Genomic DNA, 25,731 nt, shown 5'->3' on the forward strand with positions numbered 1-25,731 from the left:
AATGGGTGGCTTTTCCACTCCATGCATTCTGCAGAGGGGCACCTGAGCACAGAGGCATGCATCTGTGCATGTGCATAGGCAGAAAGCCGCTGCTTTTTTCAGTAAGAACTGGCATCATGCATGCTGCTGGGCTGTACCATCCAACATAGTGTGTGCCCACTGGGAAGGTCCATGGTGAGCTCCCCTGCCCTCTGCTTAGGGAGGACACACCATCTCCCTGACAGATGTGTCTCAGCGCCAATTATCCAAGCCCCGTTTGTGCTGGGCTTGCAAGAGCACGTCCCATGACATCTATTAATTGCATTTCAAGCCTCGCTTTACCCTCATTCTCTGCCCAGGCCCAGGTTTTGGGGAGGATGGGCGTGCATGGCAGTGCTGGCTGTGGGGTGCCCACACTGAGGGCAGGGACCCCTGTGCCCATGCCACCACTCCATACCACACACGCCATACGCTGCAAGCACGAGCCGCTTGCCTCCTCCTTGCCAAATACTTATTGTTCCTACTTTGAACTTCTGCACAGGGAGATTTGCCAAGGCTCCAACATGAATCACTAATTAATTCCTGGAGGGCGGTGATTTATTTTATTTTATTTTATTTTAATTTTTTTTTTTTTTTTTGCTTTGATAATTAAAAACAGGGGGAGGGGAGGCACTTGGGGGGGACAGGAGAGCGGGGGCGCATTGAGGGGCTGCCTCACCCCGGCACCCCGGCAGGATGGTGCTGTGGGCACCCTGCTCACACCGCCTGGCACTGCGGGGTCTGTGCTGGCACTGGGGTCCCAATGTGTGCCCCGCAGAGAGCTCTGCTCAATGCAGAAGCCTCCAAGCTGAGAGATGGTGGGGAACCACTCGGCTTCTTTCAAACTGTCGTTCCCTGGGGTTTTCCTGGCTCTGCTGGTGGAGGCAGAAAGCTCAGCGGGGCACCGACGAGAGGCTTGGAAAGGAAAAGGCAAGGTTTTTCACTTGAGACAGAAAAGCCTCATTAAAAGAGAAAAATGCAATCGCTCAGGATGGCGGGGAGCGGGGAGGGCTTCGCCTGGAGGCTGACAACCCAAGGTGGCACACACTGCTTGCTCCGGTCCCCAGCAGCCCCTCAGCAGGCTGACACAGCACTGCAGTGCCCACACTGGGCTGGTTCTGCACCCCACGGTGATGGGGAGAGGGATCGGCCTCGAGGGGAGCAGGAGGAGCAGAGCCCGGGGACCTCAGGGGCGTTTGCCATAACGCTCAGCCCCGAGCCTCAGGGAACCCTTGCCATTTCCACTCTCTTGCTGGTTTAATAACTTGTTCCTTATTGACATTTTTCTTCTCAACGCAGGGAAAATGCCAGTGCGGTAATTGCAGTACATGTAAAGCAAGGCACGGTGCTGTCTCCTTCAGATCATCTCCTTCCCCTGTTGCTGAGCTGCTGAGTCCCCACTGGGACGAGCAGCACCCTGGTGGCAGGTGGGACACACCAGACCTGTCCCTATGAGGATGCCCAAGGTTTGGGAGTGCCACTGCTGGATGAGGCCCAAGGTTAGGGTTAGAGTTAGGGTTAGACATTGCATTGCACTCCATTCCATTCCATTCCATTCCATTCCATTCCATTCCATTCCATTCCATTCCATTCCATTCCATTCCATTCCATTCCATGCCATTGTACCGCTTTTGGGTTATGGTTAGGGTTGAGCTTAGGTTTAGGTTTAGAGTTACATGGGGATCTCCTGTGAGGTGTCCCTAAGACTGGCAGAAGCACCAGGTCTAATTGCCTTGCTGACAGCCAGACCTGTGCCTCCAGGAACGCTTACATCCTCGTGTCTGCAGAGATCTTGTGGTTTCTAATACCATCAGAAATCCCTCTTGCTCTCATGTTTACCAGCATGCAAACACAGCCCTTGATGTCTGCATAACAGCCTTCCATCTCCTGCTAACCCACAAAGAGTGACAGAGCTATAGCAATCTGTATATATACAACAGAGGCACAAGCCTACTGGGATGCAGGGAAAAATCAGAGTCCTGCAGGATGGCAATCAAGAATAGAAATGCCCTCCCCTCCCCCAAGAAAGTATTCAACAAACAGATAACGCAGGAAATTTATAACTGTGCAAAGCTGCATTATCCACCTTTTCTCACGCAATAAACCAGAAAATGTTTACTGCACGAGCAGAGCAGGAGCTGTAATGCTGTAAAATGTGAGTGCTGGGGAGCCATCTGCTTGTTGCCTCAAGTCTGGAGCAGGGGCTTTGTGCTCCAGCACGTTGCATAGCTATGTGTGCATACGTGTGTGCAGGGACGCTGCCTGAGCCCAGCCCATGGCATGGCTCCCTGTGAGTGTGCCCTGTGAGCACATTCAGCATTCACATGAGCTTTGACTGCTAACAGGAAGGCCCCGTGGCTCTCTCTCCTTACCCCCATGCTTAGTTTTCCAAGCAGGGTGATGGAGAAGCTAACAAGCAGTGTGTTGTCAGGTACCCTTCGCCAAGCCGTGGCCAGGCTGTGCTCAGACCCAGAGGCAAGCTGCAGCAAAAGGAGCCTCATCAGCAGTGCTGCATGCCTTTGTTTGGAGTGCAGCAGTGGTGAAATAGCACCCGTGGGACAGAAACGATACCAAAATTATGGTATTGCCCTTTGGAATTATTTCACAGTCAATGTAGCTTTCCCATCCCCTTGGTGATATTTTACCCAGACATTGCTCGAAGGATCACTGTCTTCTATTAATCCCTTTCTGTTGATGCACCGAATAAAATGCTCTGTTCCCCCTAGCGCTCCTGCTGTCCGTTTTGCTTGCGAGCAGCAAGCTGCCACCGCCCATGGGCTGCGTGCTGCCTGCTGCTGAGTGATGGTCTGAGCACACAGAACAGGATCCGGCCACCGACTCACTCCTCTGCTGCTGTATTATTGATATCCCAGAGCCGGGTGACTGTTGCATGTATAAATTCACTTTAATTCCTTGTGATTGCAGCTGTGATTACATTACGTGCCAGGCTGTGCTTGCCCTGGCAGCGATCCGCTGCTCCAAGCCAGCAGTCTGCGCACGGGCCTGGTGTAATGAGGCTGGTAAATGAGACAGGGCTGGTTTATCCACGTGGGACTGCAGGCCAGCAGGGATCTGTTTCCTATACATCCATACAAGCTTAGCGCCAGAGTCACATTGGTTTTGCCCAGTGGATGTTCACCAGCATTTCCCATTGCAAAGAGACGCAGAACTGTAGAATCATTAAGGTTGGACGAGACCTCTAAGATCATCTAGTCCAACCATCCACCAACCACTAACACTGATGTTCCTCAGTACCACATCTATGCATTGCTTGAACACCTCCAGGGATGGTGATTCCACCCCCTCCCTGGGCAGCCCATTCCAATGCGTTATGGCTCTTTCTGAGAAGTTTTGCCTGTTACCCAACCTGATCCTCCCCTGGCACAACTTGAGGCCATCTCCTCTCATCCTATCGCTGTTACCTGGAGCAGAGGCCAACCCCCACCTCACCACAACCTCCTGTCAGGGAGTTGTAGACAGTGATTAGGGCCAGGTAGGACTAATTGCGTGAGTAATGCTGTTGACTTAGATTCTCCTGTAAACATTGACAGAATCAGCCCCCTGTTACTCGACAGAACACACTTCCCAGCAGAAAATACAAACAAATTGCTCTTCATATCATAACATTTTAAAATAAAAATACCAATAAGGAGCGAAGCGAAAACCGCATTTTAGATTCAACAGATTATTCAGCAGAAAAGGAGAAAACAATGAAGCTCCTCTGAGTATGATAATAAGCAAACACAGACATATTGCTTTTTCAGATCACAAAATCTCAATACTGAAGATCAGTGGAAACCTAAGTAGAAAATGCTTTTTATAGGATTCAAATTCCAATTAAATTAGAGCAGATTATTCAACAAGAAAGCCTACAAAATGAAGTCTCGGTTTATGTATTGGAAAGCAAAATGCAAATATGTTGCTTTCCGGCTCGCAGGTTTCCAACCCAAAAGACAAACTTACTTTAAGTAAAAATGATTTCATTCAAATTCTGGGGGAATCGACTGAAGGAACTGATCCTCAGCTGAATTATTCAGCTTTTTTATCAACAGACTTATTTCTTCCCTCTTTATTCTTAATTTCCCTATTCATAAATCCCACCGCTTTGTCAGTCAGAAGAAATACTTTCCAGTATCTTTGACAAAGCAAAAATTAGCAGGGAAGAGAACTGCCACATAAACTGCAAAATACTTCCTTGCAAGGCAAGCCGTTTTTCTATTCCTGGAGATTTAACACCCAAGGAAATCAATGGGATCATCTCACCCAACCTTCCAGCAAGCTCCCTACCCTGTGGCTCCCAGCCAAAGGCATGGGGATGGCCCCAGTGCTGTCCCCTTGGCACCACTGTGGCTAAGGAACAGGTGCAGTGGGCAGGGACTCCCCATGCTGTGCAGTGGGCATCTCTGGGGTGCAGCTCTGCCTTGGGAAGCTCTGCTCTGGGCTGTGTGATGCCACCAGGCAGAACAACACGTGGTTGGGCACATGGCCCCGCTGCTCCCTTTCTTTTGCCCATACACAGTGGCAACTCCTTTCCAGTGTGCAGTTTTTTGGCTTTACTTGGAGCCATCTGAGCTCGCGTGGGTCGTGGGAGTTTCCAGGGGAAGCACCAATGAGCATGAATATTTCCTTTTGATCTACAAACATCAATCTGTGCCGATCTAAAGAAGACAAAGGTTGCAATAAGAATTTGAGTCAGATAGGTAGAACTAAATAGAAATCTTAGTTCTGTAATTTTATTAGGAATTGGGAAATGTTTTAATGGGGGGATTAAATGTATCTTTAAATACAGAACTTAAAAAGAAGGATGGGATTTGTTCAACCAACACACCAGAGGAACTGGAGAACAATTTGTAGAGCCTCATTAAAAAGGAGATGGTTCTGCGAAGCTCTTCAGCCTTGGTGAGGAGCTCTGAGCCCACTTCTTGTTCCAGCCTGCACTGCTTGCAGGCCTGGGGGGCTGCGAGAATGGGATGGGGCCTTCCTGCTTTCCCCTAGCATGCTGCTCTCTTGGGGCTAGGATTGGAGGCACTCTGAGAAGCCTGATCTGGTGGGGGGCAACCAGCCCACAGCAGGGCGTGGGGCTGGGTGGGCTCTGAGTTCCCTTCCAACCCAACTGTTCCATGATTCTATGGTTCAGTGGACCTATGAACCCATGATCCTATGATCTATAGGGCATGGGAATAGAGGTCTGTACACCCACTGCAGCCAGGGCACACTGTGGTGGTGGATGCACACTCCACACTGCCCAGCCCTGATGCAGATGTTCCATGTGCTGTGGATTATGGGATCCAACTACTGGGATGTAAAAAGGATGCTGTGGATTTGGCAGCACCCTGGAGAGCACCTGGGAAACCATTGAAGATGGTTTAATGTGTTTGAGAGGCCCTCGGATAACTCGGTGCTGGGGAAGAAATGTCCATCAGTGTTTCCTATGTTGCAAGGAAGGACAAAGTGAAGGGACAGCATTGTCTGTGTGTGGGAGCTGGGAGGGAGAGAAAAGGATGGGAATGGAGATCGGTGAATGGCTGCTGCCTCCATCTCGCTTCCCATTAGGGCAGCTGGAATAGGCCCTGGCGTCCCCTCTGTGCGGAGTGTAATGGGCTTTGTGCAGAGCTCCCTGCTCCACCAGGAGGGAATGAGAAAGCAATGTCAAAGATATGTTGGAAATGTCAACAGAAAGGCCCTGCAAGATTGACTGCAGTCTCGTGAAATATTTAATTCTTTCACTCCTTATGAAGAGAGACGTTAGTCGGGATGAAAGATTCATGCAGGGGGAGCAGGGCATGAGAGGAGGGGGAGAAATGTGGGGAAGGCGGGGAGCAGCTCTCCCATGGCTGCTGCCCTGCCCAGCTGCTGTTTGATCTGCCTGCCTGCCTGCTCCTCTGTGCTGGATGTTGCTTCATTACCTCAGCCTCGTTTATTTCCATCAGCGTATTTCCCCCCTTCTACTGCCTTTATCTTCTCACGGATGCCCACTGCCAAGTGCTGCTTATCCGTGTGCCAGCCGCCGTGCCCTGTCCCAGTGTCCAAAGCACTGGGGTTACAGGGAAAGGGGTAGTGCCCCCTGGGCCCCCCCAGGCAACAGAGTTTAGCAGAGCCCTCTGTCTCCTGTTGTGATGTCTGCAGCCACGACAATCAATGTGAGGTTGTGCAAGCACAGCCGGAGCCCACTGAGGAAGGCTCTCCCCAGCTCTACAGTTCTGGGATGTAACAGGGAGGAGTTCCCACCAGTGACAGCAACAGAGATGTAAAATTCGAAAGCAGAAGAAAGAAAAAATTGTCTTGGAAAAAAAAAAAAAAAACACTTTTGATTCCACTGAATAGGGTTCTTTAAATAATTTCAAAACATTTTGATAGTTGCTTTTCATTTCTAGTCCTTTCTGCAAAACTATACATTACCTTGGATTTATTAACCTAAAAAAAAAATACAAATTGATTTTCTTTCATTTTGAACGTGTCAAAAATGGGACATTCTGACCCCTCCGAGCCTTCCTCCGGAATTTTTGTGAAATGGGTAATTTGTCACAATTGATCCCTTTTTTTTTTGGAAGGCTTTGAATTGCTACAAACTGATATTTACCGATGAGAACACATTCAGGCGACAAATTCCCCAGCAGGTTCTGTGCAGGCAGTGGCTGTGATTTCAGGGCTGCGGTGCCCGGGTGGGAGCGCCGGGTGCCCCCGGATGCCCCTCTCCCCTCTCCCCTCCACCACGACCACAAGCACCGCCATCGTGGGCGGCCATCGGCAGCGTTAAACCTTGATAAATGCCTTTAATATTTAATTGGTCTTTAAAAAGCATAAATAGGCAGGGTATTAAATGCATCTCCTCAGGCAGAGTGAGATGAGTATGGTACACAGCAACCGGTAGTGTCTTGCATGATGCACTCAGTGTGGTTTGGAATTAAGGGCTGGGGATATATTTCCTTCTCCTTGGTATGCTGGTGGGAGCAGGAAGCTGGGAGCACCCTGAGCAGCCCACCCGCTTCCTTCCAGCCCATACCGTGTCCCGCTTCGTGGTGATGGAGAGGTGCTGCACTGCATGTCCTTGCTCATATCCATCCCTTGGGCAGCCAGCTCCACCACCCCAATGAGACATGGGCATCTTAGTCTGGAGAAGAGGAGGCACAGGGGAGACCTTACTGTCTTCTACAACTCCCTGAAAGGAGGTTGTGGTGAGGTGGGGGTCGGGCCTCTGCTCCAAGGTAACAGTGATAGGATGAGAGGTGATGGCCTCAAGTTGCACTATGGAAGGGTCAGGTTGGATATCAGGAAACACTTCTCCAAAAGAGTGGTCAGGTTGTGGCAGAGCTGCCCAGGGAGGTGGTGGAGTCATCGCCCCTGAAGGTGTTCAAGAACTGTGGAGATGTGGCACGGAGAGAGATGTGGTCAGTGGGCACAGTCGAGTTGGGTTAGACTAGATGATCTTGGAGGTCTTTTCCAATGTTCAGTGTTCTATGATTTTGTGATGCTGTAAGCCTTGGGGCTGGTTGGTGCTATGGGTGGGAGATAACACAGGGAAGACTGAAGCAAACCAAGGAAAAACCCCTATTAACATATCTTCTGAAGTTTACAGAAGGTTCAGCTGATGTGTTGAGGGAAAATCTAGGTTTTCCAGCAGGACAGCCACTCCCCCACCACTCACCAGCAATCCTCACAGTGCAGGTGGGAGTAAGGCAACGAGCATCCTTGCTGTCACCCCCTGCGCACTTGTCCGCTCCTTCAGCACGGCTGCACAAGCGCTGGGTGAGCCTTCCCGCACCTCCAGGCTGATTTCCCAATCAGACAAGCACTTGAGGCTCCCAGAGTTCAGATACTTGTCTCTCCACGCTACGCCTGCCTCTTCAACACAAACAAGTGGGCTGGAGATCCCGAGAGAATGCGCTGTGCGAGGGAGCTGCTGGTGGCAAGGAAACAGCCTCTGCCTGAGCTCAGCTCCCTGGCGCTCGCCTGCAGCACTGTCTGAACCACCACCAGCTCTGCCTAAACATGGAGACAGGCTGCAGGCCTGCAACAGTGCATGGAGCTGCCGTGAGTGCCCGGGGATAATGAGCCCACCATTCAAGGCAGCATGCAAGGCACCACCATGGTCCTGCAGAAGCTGTCAGCTTCCAGCTCTCTGCCTGCTCCTTTCTTCCTCTTCTTCCACTTTTATGCTCCCTCTCCTACAGAACCAAAACATTTTGGAGACTCTGCACTCTGTGCTAGCCTATTATTCACAAAACCTCCTATCTCCCTGCTTCAGGATGCTGCCTGGATCCCACCAATTACCAGCTCCCTTGATGTATAACACCATAAAACCCTTAACCTCATTATAGAAAATTTCTTTTGAATGGCCTTTAAAAACCATCTCATTACACAGGAAGAACTGTAATTACCTTTAACAAGACAGAGATATTGTGCGAGCGAGCGCGTTCGGGCTGTCAGAACAGCGGCGGTGGGAGTTCGTCTCCAGTCGGTGGCACCGCAAGGGCAAACGCTTTGTAGCTCCCTCCCCTCTGCCCGCCTTCTGTGGGCAAACACAGCTCCTTGCTTGGCCTCTGCTTCCCAGGAGAAAACCTGCTGCTTGCAGGTCTGCTCTCCTGAACGCTCTTCCTCTCCGCTAAGCTCTCACACAGCCCATCCCTGCTCCAAGGCGCTGTGCAGGTGATGGATCGTGCAGACCTTGTTCTATGGGTGGGCTTGGCCAAGTGGTGTGTGAGGTTGGAAGGAAGGATGGTGTAGTCCCCAGAGCTTGGCGTGGCACAGCCCCATCACCGTAGGATGGTAAAACCCATTGGTTTGGGGCAAAACCCATTGGCCGTTGGGATCCGATGGGCTGCACACCAGCATGCTTCTGCCCAGCTCTGGGAGTGAAAGAAGCAGTTCTTTGTAGGCATTTCCACCTTCCTCTGCTCGTTCCACCTTGGCCACCGCTGACCCAACAGGTCTGGGACCTGGCTCTGCACTGCCAGGACCTGGCTCTGCTGCTGTGCCACAGCTCGTCACAGAGGGGTTAAGTTGTTTTCCTTGCTGCATGCATGTGACTCAAAAGATGATATTTTTTCCAAACAAAATTTTTCCATCCCATCTGTCACTAATGTCAATGCACTTCTTTGCCCAGATCCAGTTTTTTTTTTTTCTTAAATAAGTCTAAAATCTAGCATTATTTAGAAAAAATCTGAGTACTTGTTGCCAGAGCTGTGATATTTTCCCATTCTCAGGACGTCGCTGTCACTGCACTTGGTGTTCGCCTGCCATCCTTGCAACTGCTGGGCACAGGGAGCAGCCAGCAGCTGGTGCTGTGCCCCAGCAGCTCTAGGGGATGTCCTCAGCTCTCACCCCGCTGCCAGTGCCATGGGAGCACTGTGGCTCCGTGCTGTGCCACTTGTGGAGCTGGGCACCCCTGGGCTGCAGCTCCCCATCCTGCTCAGCTGCATAGAAGCATCACTCAGCCCCATGCCCGACCTTTTGGTGCACTGCGGTGACGTTGGCTGCCGGAGCCGCTCTTGGCTCCGCTTGCTGCCTAATGAGCCTGCTGGGACCGAGGGGAAGCGGCAGCCAATGAACATACAGAACGTTGAAAAGGTCAGAGCTGTTCTGTGTGACACAATAAAGAACCAAACTTGTGAGGCGTTGCGCTTCCGCTCGCCGCCGGTCCCTGGGTGATGCCCAGGCATGGGGGCTGCAGTGCATCCCAGTGCCATGCTACATCCCAATGCTATGCTCATCCCAGTGCCACAGTGCATCCCACAGCCTTGGGATGTGGCTGCCTGAGAGGTGTCTGCTTGCCCTCTGCCTGGCAACATTGGCCAGTGGGGCCCTTCTCACCAGGGTGTGCCTGGTGCCCTCAGTGTGGCAGAGCCCAGTGGCTTCGCCACCTGCCTGGCTATGGGAACGTGCCATGGGCCCACCAGAGCCTGAAGAACAGGATGAGGAAGCAGCCACCTGTGTGCAGCAGGCAAGGAAAAGGTCTGTTTAAAGCCCGCTTATTCCATCCCATCAAAGCCATCATGACAGTTTCCCACTGAAGGCTCCATGTCAGCCCCGTGCTGCAGGGACAGGTGTTGAAAGTATGAAGGCATGGGGGAGCACGCGGCTCAGGGTAGCTCTCTCTGGTCATGGTGTTCCCCGTGATGCTGGCTGCTGTGCTGGCCTTGCTGTGGCTGGGGCTTGGCTGTGTGCTGGCAGAGAGGATGAGGATGCCATCTCCAGATCACCTGCCAGCTCCCTGTGTGCCAGCTCTCATGCGCCCAGCCCAACTGAGGGCACCGTGCGTGCCAGCCCAGCCTGGGGCTTTGTCCAGCCCTCAGCTTTGCTGTTCTGAGTGCTCATGTGTGTCCTGGGGATGGTGTTTTGTGTGGCGTGTAGTTCAGCAAATACATAATGTGTTGTTTCAGGGCTTTATTGCTGTTGTGCAGCACTGATGTAATGGCATGCGGGGAGCTCTGGAACTCCTATTAGCAGCTGGAGAGGAGCAGAGGAAGGATGCTCTTCCTCTCCGCGCCCATCATCTTCCCCTCCTGATGCTCTCAGCTGTGATATAGTGGTCTAAAGGAGACAACTTGTCTCTATTAGCACTCAGTGCGGAACAGTCAATTGGATCGTTAAAGCAACTATGGATTGGCCTTGTTTTCAAAAGGGATCAAAAATATTTGGCCAAAACCCTGTTGGAGCATTTTCAGCTATTGGAAAACCTTCTACTAGACAGCTTGGCTGCCCTGTACACAGAGCCCCTACCGGAGCCGTGCTCTGAGGTTTGTGCTAACCTCAGTGTGGGCACGCAGTGCAGGAGGGGCCAGCAGTGCCCTGCCATGCCTGTGTCCCTGCCTGGCTGCTATGGGGCAGGGGTATCTGTGGGTCTGCAGGAGGAGCATCTCACCTGGGGCGCTGCAGGAGCTGCAGGAATGTCAGGGGAAGCTCCCAGCAGCTGGTGGGGTGAGCAGGCTGCTGCCTTCATGCTGCGCTGGGTGGAGTTGGGAACATCGTCCTCTTTGGGATTCCCTGGCTGTGGGTAGGACTTCACTCACGTTCCCAGATGGACCCAAGTGAGCTTCATCCTGGGAAGGGCTGTTACCTGCAGGACAGGACCCGGTGCATGTGCCACACTGCATGCACAACCCCAGTGCCTGAGCTCGTGTGCTCCTTGTGCTGGAAGTCACTGTTCGCCTGCACTGGCTCTCGAGCACCTTGCAGGGTCAGGCCTGTTGCACTTAATTGTAATATCTAATTTTAGTGTAATGGCACTCATTCAATCTGCAGTTCCCGGAATGTGTGAGTGACATAGATTAGTATTGCAGAGGAAAAGTCAAGCCTCTGGTGCGGGATCAATAGATCATAACTGGATGGCGTTAGAAAATACGTCTTGTTAGCAGTTCATCTTTTGGTGCTTTCCATATGTTACTGTTGCCCACTCCCTGCTATCCGGGAGCAGCTGTGCACGTGGTGCTGATGGCATCGGTGAGGTCGTGTCGACTGCTTGGGACCGTGCTTTTGTGACTCTTATCTGGTAGAAAAGACAGCCCAGCCCAGGCAGGAACGGTGATGCACAGCTGTTCTGCATCAGTGGAGTGTGCTGGAGGAGATGCACTTTCCCCAGGTCCCCAGAGTCATCAGGAGCGGTGCTGAGCTGTGCTCAAATGGAAGATGCTTATGCACACTTCCGTAAGCAGTGAAGTGACTCAGGTTGCCCACTCAGTCTGCTCTTCCCCAGCTGGTTCCCGTAGTCCCTCCGGATGTGTCGGAAGCATCCTACATCAGACCTGCGTGCACTGTGCTCTGGGCTGGAGGCTGTGCTCGCGAAAAATAGGCCACTGCTTTTCTCACGCAGGCAGCACTGAGGGAGGCTGCGCGAGGAGCGTGGGCACGCGGCAGGGTGGGCAGTGAGGACATCCCGTCCTGCACTCCTCAGCAGCAATGGGGATGCTAGGGCTGCAAGCTGGCTGCGTGGCTCTCCTTTTTGCTTGTCCTCCTGCGTAGGGTTTCCAAAGCTGCTCGGTTTTACCTCTACACCCGGTGCTAAAACCTCACTGCAGGCAGAGATCTGTTGGTGTTTTCCAGCTGGAGATGCCGCCTTTTCGCTAATTCGATGAGTAATAGCATCTCTTTAAACCTGTTGGCTGATTCAAATTAAAAAGGGACCTGTAGGATTAGGGAGAACCTCATCCTCCCGTTGGGGGTTACCTCGCTCCTTGTTTAGGTCGGTTCTGCAGGCCGATAATTCCATCGGAAGGCCCCCCGCGACGCTGCGGTAACCCTTGGATGCTGTTCAAGTGCAACGTGGCCCCCGGCGTGCACTCATTGCCTCCTAATTGCTCTAAATAAGTTGGGAATGATGAAATTAGAGTGCCATTGATATCAGGCAGCCCTGGCACACCGCAGTGCGAGAGAGGCAGACAGATGGGGAGATGTTTGGGTAATAGGAATTAGATGTGGTTGGTACCGTGGCTGGGACCCTCCGCTGGGCACAGGCACGTTCTCAGCTGCGGTAGTGCCATGCAGGGGAGCAGCATGGTGGCCCAAGCCCCCATCTTCAGCACCCGTGTGGGAGGCTGTCCCTGGGGCTGCACTTGAGGACATGCTACTGGCCCGTGCTGCAGGCTTACAGGTGTCGGGGCTCACAATGGTGCAGTTGGTGTCTTTCCTGCAGCCCAGGAGCTGCAGCCACTCCCCCTGCCAGCCAGCACAGCCCTTAGCCCTGGCCTCCCTTTGCTGCAGGGATCTCGGCTCTGCTGGGTGTTTTGGGGACAGCCTTTTCAGGCCACGGCACAGCGGGCAGTGGGGTTGGTGGCTGCCGCCCCTTCTTGGCACCCAGCCCCTCTGTACCACGTGCCTGGCCGTGCCGAATTATTGATGAAAGCCACGCGTGCTCTGGTGAGCTGCAACCTTGGGCTCGCCTCTGGGTGCACCTCTGCCTTGCGCTGCCTGGAGCTGAGCTAATCCCTTCTGACTGCTCTCACTCATGCTCCCGCTCATCCCCGCTCCCTCCTGCTCCCTGCTTCTCCTTCACCACCTCCAGGAGGTGACCGCTGCCGTGCCAGCACTGTCCCCTGTCCCCCTGCATGGCTGACCCCAGGACAGGACCCCCCCCACACTGCACTGACTGTAGGGCAGCAGGAGAAGGGCAGAGCTGATCTCCCAGATGAGGTTCACGGAACCTTGCACCCAGAGGGGAGCGCACTCACCGTGGCCACCCGTAGCAGCTGCTTTTCTGCATTCCAGGCTGTAAACGTCCCCTTAATTTAGTGCCTGCACTGCACTAAAGCAGCAACCTTAGCACAGCCTCTGCATAACAACCACAGAGGCTGGGGATCCTTTAGTGGCACGTGGCAGCTCCACATGACCGTTGCAGCCCCAGTGTCTGAAGCCCTTGCCCCATCCCGATGGATGCCATAGTCAGGTGACATAGCAGGTGACAGGAGGGGCTGGTGCTGCTGCCACGCTGTCACAGTCCTGAGCCACCCAGGCTTTGCTTTTGGGAAGCAAGTCCTGGTCCAAGAGTGATGCTAACTGAGTCCGGTGGGCAGGCCAGGCCCAGCAGCAATGTGCTTGCTTCCCAAACATTTCTTCTGGCCAAATGCTGTAGCAGGAGGTGGGGGTTTTTTTTGCTACACAGGAGAGAATAAGAGCCCTGACCTTGAGGAGAGAAACGAAGAGGGCTCTGAGTTCTCTTTCCCTTTTTTTGTTGCTATTTTCCTCACAAAATATTCAAGTTGAGAGGGATTTCTGCTTAAACAATTTATGCCCAGCGGATGGATTTATTTCATTCAGCTGCCAGCCACAAGAAAGCTGCTCTATTCCCTGTGGCACGGCATTTCTTCCCATACTCATAAATACTCCGCGCTAAGTACGACTCCGTTCCGGCAGGCAGGACGGCGCAGGGCTGTGGCCCCATGCCCACGCACCATGCCTCCCTGCCTGGCCCAGCTCTGCTCCCTCACCATTTCCTCCTCCTGGGGATGAAGGCTGTGCACAGATCGCTTTTGTCCATGTCCTTGGCACCGGAGATGCTCTGTGGGCAGCACGTCCCATCGCAGCCGGCTGCTGCCTCCCACACACAGCCCAGCGCCCGCTGCCTGCTTTGGGCAGGAGATGAGCAGGGTGCTTTTCCAGGTCGGCTGGGAAAACTCAGCACTGCTCCTGTGAGGGAGGAGGGGAACGCGAAGACTCACTTTGAGATCGGAGTGATTCATTGGAACGAGCGCATCAGAAATGCAAAGCGAGTTCTAAGGCTTGACGGCAGCGCGTGGAGCCGGGGTTAAAAAAGGAGATTGAAAGGTGGGCTCAGGGGGAGGGAAAGAGGGAGAAGGTTTCTTTTAAACATGTCAAAGCCAGCCGGTTTTAATGCTGCTGATGAATGACATGATATTCTTTCCCGGAGCGCCGTTCTGTGCAATGGGGCGCGTTTGGGCAGGATGGGCATCGCTTCATGGTTCGGTCAGCTCCCCAGCCTGCTCCCCAGCCCTTTGTGCCCTCAACTCAGTATCTCATCCTGGCCTGCACCCCCCAGCTGGGACCTCCTGCCTTGTCCCATCACTGCTGGGTGGGTTACACCAACGCCCACGTGCCGCAGATCCTGGACTGGGGAGGTTTAACTGAGATCTGGCAGCTTGAGGTGCCGCATCCCTCCCTGTGGGCAGCACTCCTGCTCTCCAGCTCTTCATTCCCAGCCTGCTCACCTCTCCGCGCACTGCTCCGGGAACAGATGGGCTTAATTTCCGCCTGCCGCCCCTGCGCTTTGCGGGAGGCTCGAGCTTGGAGCACGTCTGCTCCTACTCCACGTGACAGCCTCAGGCTCCTGCCCAGCCCCGAGCCTCCCACCAGGACCCTACACAACCCTCTTCATGCCGGAGGGCTCTGAAGCCAGGCTGCCAGTCAGATAAGCGTGTCTCCATGTCACCTAGGCTGAGCAATGGCTGAGCATCATGCAGCTGATGCTGCTGAGGTGCTTAGGCTAAGCTCCAGCTAATCCTCTTTCCTCCGGCACTTGGGGCGGCGATCCCACCGGAGCAGCTCGGTGGCACAGCCCTGTGCTGTGCGACACTGCCTTGGGCAGCTGGGTGCTGAGCCTGGGGCAGGGCAGAGGGAATGAGCCCTACGTGTGGCTGCTGGCTGGCAGCTGAAGTGCCAGCTCTTGTTTCTGCAAGGTTTTATGGCATGCCGTTTCCTCACTTGGCCTCTTGTGGAACATCAGCCAGACTTTATGGCCATAACGTTGGGTTGGATTGAAGGCTCTGGGTTTTCTGAGACTCAGAAAACATCAAGGAGATGTCCTTGCTATTTGCTGATGCACTCGGGAGTCCCATGGGTCTCCAGGGAGTATTAGGGGTCCCTGTGCTGTGCAGGGGAGCATGGGGCCTTCTATCAGCATGGGTGAACCGGGAGGGGAGGAAAAACGCTGTGCTCACCTTGCTCTGCACAACACCTCCCTGCTATGCCCTTCTGCCAACCTCCCTCTCCTCCTGTCCCACAGGGCTCTGTTCCAGGGCTGGTCCCATGAGCCAGGAAGGCTTGCACTGCCCTTTGCACCCGGGGCCGTGGCTCCCCACCCTTGCTGAGCTGCACAGGACCCCCCTCCAGCACCCAACACGAAGCTGCTGCACTCTGCTGCCACGGTAGGTGCCTGGGATGCCTGCCCTTCCCTGCCTTGTACTTCTGTATGCTGCCCTATACAGCCCTATACTGCCCTATAGTGGGGAGATCTCGATGGTAGGTGGATGGTTGGACTGCGTGATCTTGGAGCTCTTTTCCAACCTTGGTGATTCTATGAATCTATGATTATGTGATTCTCTACTGCCTGTGCTGCCCTGTACAGCCCTATACTGCTCTACAGTGGGGAAATAATGGTGGTAGAGGGATGGTTGGACTGGATGGTCTTGGAGCTCTTTTCCAACCTTGGCGACTGTATGAATCTATAATTCTATACTGCCCTGTACTGCCCTATAGTGGGGAGAGGGTGGTAGAGGGATGGTTGGACTGCATGATCTTGGAGCTCTTTTCCAAACTTGGTGACTCTATGAAACTAGGATTCTGTGATTTTATACTGCCCTGTGCTGCCCTGTACTGCCTTATAGTGGGGAAATATTGGTGGTAGAGGGATGGTTGGACTGGAAGACCTTAGAGCTGTTTTCCAACCTTGTTGACTCCGTGCATCTATGGTTCTGTGACTCTGTACTGCCCTGTGCTGCTCTGTACTGCCCTATACTACCCTATACTGCCCTGCACTGCTCTATAGTGGGGAAATATTGGTGGTAGAGGGATGGTGGACTGGATGATCTTGGAGCTCCTTTCCAACCTCGGTGATGCTATGAATCTATGATTCTGTGATTCTATACTGCCCTGCAGTGCCCTATACAGCCCTATGTTGCCCTGTACTGCCCTGTGCTCTAGGGTTCCCTCTCCAGTTTGCTCCACGTGCATCCCCACTGCAGCATGCACAGCAGTGGTCCTCGTGGGAGGTCCCACCAAGAGCACAGAGCTTGCACTCCCCATAATTCAGGTTGCAGTCAACAGCAACCGCTCACGAATCCAGGTTGTATTTAGCAAGCAGTTTTGGCTGGGGGAAAAAAAAAGAGAGAGAGTGAAACGCTGAGAAGTTTCATTTTGACATTTTCAAAATGAAACCTTTCAGCCATCTGTTTGGAGATGACATTTCATTTTGAAATTTTTCTGGGTTTTTTTTTTCTTTTTCGACTTTTTTTTTTTTTCCTTCTTTTTTTCCCAGCGTGGGGGGGAGCCACCTACAAAACAAAACGAGAGCTTCATTTCAGACCAAACAACGCGTTCCCTTCAGCCCCGGATCATTGCTGGCAGTTGGGAACGTATCCAAAGGAAAAAGGAATGGTTTCCCTCACCTGGAATTATTGCTTTTCTTTGGCCATCAAAACTGATTGAAGGAGGAAAAAAAAAAAAGCAAGCAAAGCAACACCAACAATGCTCCGTTTTCCCTAAGGAGGCATTGCTGCTTTAGGGAGGTTGGAGGAGGGGTTTGCAGTGGGGTTCCTGCACTGTGGCATGGGGTACCATGCAGTGCTTTGGGTTTTCTGAGCAAGAGCTGCATGCTGCTGCTCCAGTGCCTTCCTTGCCCGGCCCCTCTGCTTTGGTGTTTGTTGTTCCCATCTCCCATTCTTTTTCCTCTCTCCTTCTCCTCTCCCCCAGCCCCCCCACCCCTTCATCTTTATCAGCAGCTAATGAAACAGGCAGGGAGAAACCCAATTCGTACAGTAATTAAATTTACTTAGCGAGTATTCAGCTGGAGTAATGAGAAGTTTAATTCAATGATTAGTTTTTTTTCTTTCATTAATTAAAAATGGAACAGAGGCACGGTTACAGTGGGGCTGCATTGATCCTCCTCGTGGAAAGCTGCCCATGGATGGGGAGGAGGAGGAGGAGGAGGAGGAAGAAGACTTTGACCACTTCTCCCCATCCTCCCTTCCAAGCCCTCCCCCAATGCTCTCCCCACACACAGGTGCATCTCTCTCCCCCAGCTGACCCCCAGGTCACTCAGGGCTGTGCTGGGGGTCCCAGAAGCCCCTCTCCTCCCTCTCCCACCCCCCTGCCCCCCTGTCAGCTGCAGAGGGGCCGAGTGCTGCCCGTGGGTGTGAGCTTGAGGAGCGTGTCCCAGCCCACGGGAAGGTTGGGGTGGGAGAGCTGTTTTCCTTCCTAGCGAAACAGATTTTGAGCTATTTAAATACATTAAATTCATAAGCATGTTTTTACTTTTTTTTTTCCTTTCTTTTTTTCTTTTTTTTTAAGCAAGTCGTGTGTGATAGCAGAGGTGTGTGTGGGGGGGAAACGTGGAACATTGGTTGTTTCCCAGATCTCAGCTCTTCCTGCAGCTCTTCAGTGGCATGGAGAGCTCTGTCCTTCGGGGCACAGCTGGGCAGGTGACATTACCACTGATTTGCTCCTGCTTTTCTTGCACTGAAGCAACTTTTGGAGTGAGATCTTCTCTATGAGGTGTAGAACATAAGGGCAGAAAGCAATGAACCATTGGTTCCTCGACAGATGGATGCAGGATAGACTTCACTGCTAGGGGGGGCATGTGGGGCTCCCAGCTCACCCACTGCCCTCATGGGGACAGTACCACGGAGAGCACCAAAGGAGGGTAGGAGGCTGCAGGGTGCAGTGCAACCTCGGGCAGCATGACAGCAGGGCTAATAAGAGGGCTTTTGCATGCATGTGTTTCTTGAGAGATGGCTGCAAATGATTCCCCAGTGCTCTGGCCCAAATCTGTCCTGGTAGCTGTCAGCAGATCGATGCGCTGCTAAGCACAGGTCTGCTCCATTTCCACGGGAAAATGGCTGCTCTCGAGCGGTTCAGCCTGGCTCTTCCAGCAGCAGGTCCCTAAATTTGGGCAGCCCTGTTTTCCTCTCCCTTGCAGCCTGATTTATAGCTTTTTAAATACCATCTCAGACGAAGATGAAGCTCCGTTTCGGGAGGGAGAGGGGAGAAGCGTTCACAGCTTTTTAATTTCCCTCCCTCTTGCCTCCTCTAAATGCCAGCTTACAGCCCTAATTGCAGCACCGTTTCCCCGCCGTGCATGAGTGCAAAGCTGAGGAGTGGCCCTGGCAGCCCTTCCCCAACACCCTGCCTTCATCTGACCTGGCTAGGTGACCCATGGGTGCTCTGCGATGCAGCCCTGGTGCACCTCCATCGGGACCACAAGGCCTGGCCTCCTCCCAGCTTTCTCAGTGGGACGGTCAGGTGGGATGGGAGCAGGTTTCAGCTCGTACAGTACATCCCCATCCTCGGCTGAAATCTGTGAGCTGTCAGCTTGATGCGAGCGCCGCGTGAGACGGCAAACATCAGAGCTGGCTGGGCGCGGGCAATTTCCCAGGATGTCAGTCCTCGGGAGAGAACAAAGAGAGAGCAGTGAAGAGCAGAACTCGGCTTCCTAATGAAACAAACAAGAGAAAATTAGGATGATTCAAGCAGCTTTTATACAGCAGAGCTGGGGAGGGGGTGGTGTTCGCAGCGGGTTCTGTCCAAACAACGTGATGGTGGAATGTGCTCCGATCTCCATCCCATAGGGCCACCAGCAGGGCTGTGCCTGCCTGGGACACAGCGTGGGGTCAGCTGGGGCTGCACCCACATCAGGTTTGGAGGGAAGGGGATCAAAGCAGGGAGGCAGAGCTGGCTGCCCTACTCAAACACATGCCCACCGGTGTGTAATTTCCCCTCTACATCATGTTCTGTGCTCAAAGCAGAGCAGGCTGCATAAGATCAACATGGTGCATGCAAAAAGGGTTCCATGTCCTCACCTTGCCTCATATTCCCATGCAAGAGGGGCCCGCAGATGGCTATTCCTGGCTCTGCAGAGGGGTGATTCCAGATTTTCGTTGCCAAGAGTGGGGTGGGCACAGCCCCTCACTCAGCCCCTTCCCACAGCCAGCACAGGGCCCCCAGTGCTGGGGCTCCCCACTAAACATCTTGTGGACCCGCCATCTGCAGGGCTGGATGGTGCCATGGGGCCAGATGATGCCATGGGGTTGGTTGATGCCATGGGGCCAGATGATGCCATGGGGCCAGATGATGCCGTGGGATTGGTTGATGCCATGAGGCTGGTTGATACCATGGGGCTGGTTGATGCCATGGGGCTGGTTGATGTCATGGGGCTGGATGATGCCATGGGGCTGGATGATGCCATGAGGCCGGATGATGCCATGAGGCCGGATGATGTCATGGGGCCGGATGATGTCATGAGGCTGGTAGATGCCATGGGGTTGGATGAAGTCATGGGGCTGGTTGATGCCATGGGGCCGGATGGTGCGGTCACAGCTTTTATTCAGCTCTGAAGCAGGGCTGAGCCTGAGTGGATTTTTAATGCATGGATTTTTAGTGTTTAAATGGAACAAATCTTTGAACCTGTGTGGTTTCAGAGGGATGTTTCTCTTCCTCTCTGAATGTGTGCTGTAAATGCTTCAAAAAACCCTCCCTCTCTTCCTGCTCCGGCGATACAGGAACAAACTTGCAGTAGCTCAGGTTTTCCATTAAGCCACTGTGTCACAGATTTGCATTTTTAAAGCAAATTTCCAGCCTCGAGATTATGGGAAAAGCCTATAGGTGTGAACACCTCCTGCCTCCAACCTCCACCAGTCGTCTCTGCCCCTTCACCCAGCAGGGACGAGAAAACCCCCACCTGAATTTCTTTTCCACACCTCCCCACCCGGCTCTCAAATTCGACCAGATCTCTCTCCAAGCATCCTGCTCTGAGGGCTGACAAAGCCCTAATATTGGTTCAAATAAGCGGGGATGGAGCCCGGCTGTGAACCCAGGGTCAGTCAGAGCCATTGCATGTGGAGGGAGGCAGCAGCGTGGATTGGGGCTGGGCCGGCTGCTTCGTCACGGGGAGGTTATGGCCACGTTCAGGTGTTTGGGGATGAGGGGGCCGGGCTCTGTGTTTGGCTTGTTCCGAGAGCATTTGACATGATGGAATGAATGAACGGGGGCTTGGAAGGGAAGCGGAGGTGTTTTAGTGGCATTATTAGGAGCGAGAAGCGCATCCCTTGTGCTCTGCATGTGCTCCGGGGTGCACCCCCTGATGTCACCACTCCTCCTGCTGCGGGAGGTGCTCCCAGCGCTGCCAGCGTGCTCCAGAATTAGAATCCCATTCACCACTCCTTGCTGTGTGAGCTTGGTGAGGCTAACGGCGCTTTAAAAAGAGTCTCCTGCCACTGAGATCAGCAGCTCTGACTCAGAGCACACAGGGGAGCAGACGTGCTGAGTGAGGCAGCCCTGCTGCCGTGGGGCTCACCTGGATGGATCTCCCCTCTGGTGGCCCCAATGTGGGGTTATAGCTCCCATGGCTTCGTGCCGTGGTGGTGGTGTGGCTGGGGGGGCTGTGAGCATCGCGCTCAACCAAACCAGCTGTGCTGCACCACTCATCGCTTCCACTCACCCCTCCCTGAGCCCCTCCTCTCCTGGTGCTGGAGTGGGGAGTGGAGGCAGCTCCGGTTTTGTGAATTAATCAAAGACAATGCAAGCTCTGAGAGCAGCTGATTTGGAGAGCCCTTTGCAGGCGGGTGTGCAGCCTGAGTCCTTAGCGTGGCTCCGCCAGGAGCTGCTGCTCCAGCTCCAGCAGCATCCTGGGCCGAGCGGCTCCTCATCTGCAGATAAAACTAACGGGAACAAAGGAGGCAATAATATCGACTTTCATCATTGATATTCCCATTTATCTCCGTAATAATTAGTAATTCTATTGCTGTGAGAGTATGGCTCATCATCTCCCTGTTTCAGGGGAGCATGTTTATGGCATCGCTGAGAGCAGCCAGGCACGAAGCGTTGGGAAGGGCTGGGGGGCGGGGGGAGGCTGCTGGGCACAGCCTGGGGACAGGGGATGCCATCGCAGCACCTTCCTGGTGCGTGACACAGCTCCGAGTGGTGACAGAGGGCGTCTGTCAGTGGATGCCAGGCTCAGTGGGAACCAGGGTGCGAATTTGCGTCTGTCCTTGCCCACCCCCATGGCGTGTGCCATCCGGGCACAGCCCTCCCATTGCCTCGGCAGTCCCTCCCGCCCTCCATTCTCAGCCCTCCCGGGCCGGCTGTGGGTACCTCGTGCTTTTGGAGCCCTCTCTGCTCTGGGACAAATACAGGCTGGTGGCAGCCCGAGGTCAGGCTCTCCCACAGCGCCGTGGCAGCCCTGGCCCCGGCTGCTCCCTGCGCTGCGCTCCCTGCAGGGCTGTTTCCCGCAGCGCTCCTGCCCTGAGAGACGCTCTCCGGTGCGCAGCATCCCGAGAAGCGTTATCCATTCTGCAGAGCCACTGCCACAGCAGCCGCAGGGCCCGGCGAGCGGCGAATGCAAATGCGGGGCAGTGTTTTTATTAGGATTTAAATGAGTTTAGGGCTGGTTAGAATTACAATGCGATTGGAGCCAGGAGGGGCTTATAAAACCTGCGCGGGTTCATACATCACATGGAAAACACAGCAAACCCGCGGCTCCAACCGGGCACCTTGCACAGCAGGGATGTGGGCACCCCGGGTCCATGGCTGCTGTGATGGGGGGGCAGTTCCCCCCCTCCATCCCAAGGGGGGTGGGAGCGATGCGGGTTCGGGCTGCTGGCGGTACTCTTCGATCTCGGAAGGTTATAGCTGCACATCTGAATGAGGAACGCACGGCTCTATTGAAAGCCCAGACAAAATGCCTTTTGTGCTTCCCCGCATGTTTATTTGCGTAAGAGGGTGTTTTGCTGGAGAAACACGGGCAGGAGCTCGGGGGAGAGGCGGCAGAGGCGGGGGTGAGCGCGCTGGGAACTCGCAGTACAATTTCAGGACACTTAAGAGCCTCTTATCGTCGGTGGCGAGACAGCGACATCAGAGGCAGCTCCGGCAATTGTCTGAGACAAATTGCTTCATTTGATGCGTTGTTGGTAGCGCGCTGGTTAAGCTCCTGGGCTATGTATATACAAAGCACAAGAGACACGCATGTATGTGTGTGTGTCTGCGCGTGCTGCCGTCCCCTCCAGGAGCTGTCTCCCATCGTGACCTTGCGATGTGTGCAGCGTCCTCAGCTCGGGGTCCCCGTGGGGCTGGCAGGGGATGGGGCTGGCAGGGGATGCCCGGTGGTCGCAGGGGGACGGGATGCGGTGTCACGTTGGTGGCAGCTGCTGAGCTGTTGGTCTGGGGCCAAAAAAATGGAAAGCTGGAACGTGTCCAGGGGCATCACTCAGCTGTTTGCTTGGGGATGTGACTGCTGCTTTCCTTTAGAAAGAGCAGTTTTGCTTGGAAAGTTCCTTGACCGTTGCCTTAGAGAAGTGGGTGCGTCCTCTGCCGCTCAGATTCAGTGGCACTTAGCAGGAGACTTTGTAGTTAAGCTAATTCATACCGAATTGTCAAAAATAAGGAAGAAAATAATGGCAATCATAACAATTACACCAACAGGGATGCATTTTCCCGGCCATGGCTTTTACCACCGCTAATTGCGCTCCCTCTGCTCTGCAGCTCCGCTCCCTGCTCCGCGCTCAGCCTCGTGCTGGGAACAGGGGGTCCTGCTGTGGCACGGCTGGCTGAGCACTGCTGGTGCAGCCAGGCGGGGGTCAGCCAAGTGGGTGAGCGTGGCAATGGGCAGAGCCAGCCTTCAGCCCACCCATCCCTGCCCGCTGCCGTGCAGGCTCACTCCGCGCGCCGAGGAGCAGAGCTGGGGAGAGATGTCAAGAGCGGTTACAGCGTGTGAGCGGGCTGAGATAAAGGGATCCATTTTCATTCTCCTGCCTGTCTGCTTCAGTCAAAATACTGCTCCGCAGCCAGCGGTGCCGTGTGTCAGCCCGACCACACCGGCTAATGCACGGGCTGCTGCGGTAGGCGCTCCATCTCCCCGTACCGCAGCTGTCCTCAGCCTCACCGCAGCCGCTGGGGCTGCTTCCCCCTGCCCGGCGCCCGCAGTGCCCTGCTCTGATTCATGGCTCCTGCCCAGCTCTGGGCTGCAAACCGCAGCTGCCGGGCCTGCGGGGATGCAATGGGGCTGCAGAACGGCTCAGGTCCCGGTAGGACCCGGCAGCCACTCCTGACCCATCCCCCCGAATGTCACTGGCTTTTAAGTGCACTGGTGGTTTAAAATAAGAATAACCTGCTCCAGGGCTTCTTAAAGCGTGGAATTAAATATGGTTCTGGTCTCTAGGCAGAGCCTGACTCTTCAATTCTAAATCTGCTCAACCAAGCGAAATATTGCAGGGGGGAAGGAAATCAATATTTCTCAGGCCCAGCGCAGGGAGGGAGCCACGCATGCGGCCGCAGGCATGGTGCAGGTGCAGATGTGCGGGCATCAGGGCAGGAGCTGCACACACATACGGTGCCAGGAGCTGCGGGAGGAGAGATGTGGGTGCGTGCCCACTGAGCGGGGTGTGTGGTTCCTGACCTGGCACAAGGCTGGGGAGTGACACCCGGCCCAGGGGACGTGAAGCTGGTTAGCTGGGTCTGACCTCTCCAGGGGGTTTCTGCCCCTCCGCCACGGCCCTGCAGTCCTGGCACTCCCCTCTCCGTGCCCTCCGTGGCGCTGGGAGGAGGGAGCAGCGCGCCCGCCCTGGGAGCATGAACAAAGATCTCCATCTGCAGCGGAGAGGGGAAGGACAAATGTTATTGACCCACTCTGGCACCCGCCCAAGCCGCGGACATTCACTCCTCCCAAAAAGCCTCTCTGATAGCTTAATTTCTTAATTGCTGTCTGCGATCAGGATGGCAGCCCTGGCTCTCCTCCAAGCCGTGTCACTTCCAGCAGCCCGGGGCTCTCCGTCGCCTCTCTTGGATGCTGCGTTCAGCCCTGCTGCCTGGGGCAGCTCTCAGCTCTAGGGCCGTTGCTGCTGCCCGGGGGGATCATCATAATCCTGAGGGTGTTTGGGATGCTGAGCTCCAGGATCCCGCTCCAATGGGACGTTGTTCCTTGTTCAAAGGGATGGAGATGGGCCATGTGCCCTGGGCTCCCACACAGCATCTGGAGGAGACGGGCACCCCAGATGCCCACTGCTGGGCATGGATGGAGGTGATACAGGGAAGTGGGGCTGCCCCACAGGCCTGGCCCCGGGCTGCTGGCAGCTCCCAGCCATTCTGACCCCCCTAAGACAAGGCAGGGCCATGCCCACGTGCAGTGCAGCTCCTGAGCTGCCATGCAGCGAGGCTCTATATCTCAATAAGCAGTGCTCTAAGGCAGACCTGAAAATAAATATTTGAAGAGGAAATAGTACTCTGTCTTCTATTGTCCCTCTTCGTTTCCTCTCTCTATTTCTCCCCCCTTCTCCTGTCTTTCACGTCTGGCTGAACACGAGAGTTCATTGTTAAAGGTGTTTTGTGTTGTTGCGTTTTCCCTTTCTGTGCTCTCCCAACGAGGAGGCTGCAGGAGCAGCTCTATTAACAATTCACACCCGAGCAGCAGCAGGGCTGTCTCCATGCCAGGCCTGTCCATGGCCAGGCATCTGGGTGCTTGTTTTCCTTCCCCATTGCTTAGTTTGTTCGCCGCGGTAAGACACAACTGGATGGCTCTTCCTCCTGCAGGGAGCAGAGGTACGTTGGGATCAACCTGGCACAACAGTGGTTCAGCCAAACGCTGCTTAAGGCAGTGCACAAAGGGGAGGCTGTGCTGGCCAGCCCAACCTCAGCTGGCGTGATGTCCCTGTGTGCACCCGTGGGCTGTGGGGTGAGCATTGGCACCAGCCAGAGCCCTTCTCTATTGTGTGTAAAAGGAGAGGTGAAGAGTGGTGGTGGGAAGGGAATGGGGGACAGAGGGAAAGGGGGAGGAAACGGGGCTGAAAAACGCAGGTGTGGTGGAGGATGTGGGAGACGTCACGCGCAGGGAGGTGGCCCCAAAAGCTGTAGCTTTGGGAGAAGCCTTCCCAGCCCGGCTACACGTCTGTGAGCCGCCCTGCTATATTTAGCAGCCCCGTGCCCTTCGCAGAGCTCTCCTCGCAGATGGTGGGGAGCGGCGTGCCGGGAGGAGGGTGCTGTGCTGCTGAGAAGGGCTGCCCGGTGCACGGGGATGGGAGCGAGCGCTGCCCTCGCCCTCCCGGCAGCGCAACCAGCACCTCGCCCTATGGATGGGGCTGCCAGATGGCCAAATATTTGCTTGTAAATTAGCAGTGGGAAACGTGAGACGTGCAGCCCTAAGTGGCAGAAACGCAGGGCTGGGATTGGACTCTTCCTCCTGCAGTCGGTCTCTGCAGAGCAGGGCTGGGCAAACCCATTACCGCAGCAAGCACAAGGAGACCTCAAAAGCAATGAGCACGGGCACGGTGCTGCCAGCTCTCCCTG

General features: G+C 54.4%; 1 protein-coding gene across 11 annotated transcripts in view; it reads left to right on the forward strand.

Annotated features, from left to right (window-relative positions):
- The window catches only part of LINGO1 (leucine rich repeat and Ig domain containing 1), a 99,938-nt gene that overhangs the window by 44,320 nt on the left and 29,887 nt on the right, over positions 1–25,731 (forward strand). For 5 of the 11 annotated variants that reach the window (XM_046898994.1, XM_046898996.1, XM_046898995.1 and 2 more), the window contains one exon: positions 15,470–15,611. The exons of 4 other annotated variants lie outside the window; for them this stretch is intronic. The gene's annotated coding sequence lies outside the window, so the exon portion shown is untranslated. Of the gene's footprint in view, positions 1–8,510; positions 9,970–14,364; positions 14,942–15,469; positions 15,612–25,731 lie in introns of those variants that run through there. 2 more of the 11 variants (XM_046899000.1, XM_046899002.1) reach the window with 2 other exon arrangements.

Source organism: Gallus gallus, chromosome 10 (assembly GCF_016699485.2).
Source record: "Gallus gallus isolate bGalGal1 chromosome 10, bGalGal1.mat.broiler.GRCg7b, whole genome shotgun sequence".
NCBI lineage: Eukaryota > Metazoa > Chordata > Aves > Galliformes > Phasianidae > Gallus > Gallus gallus.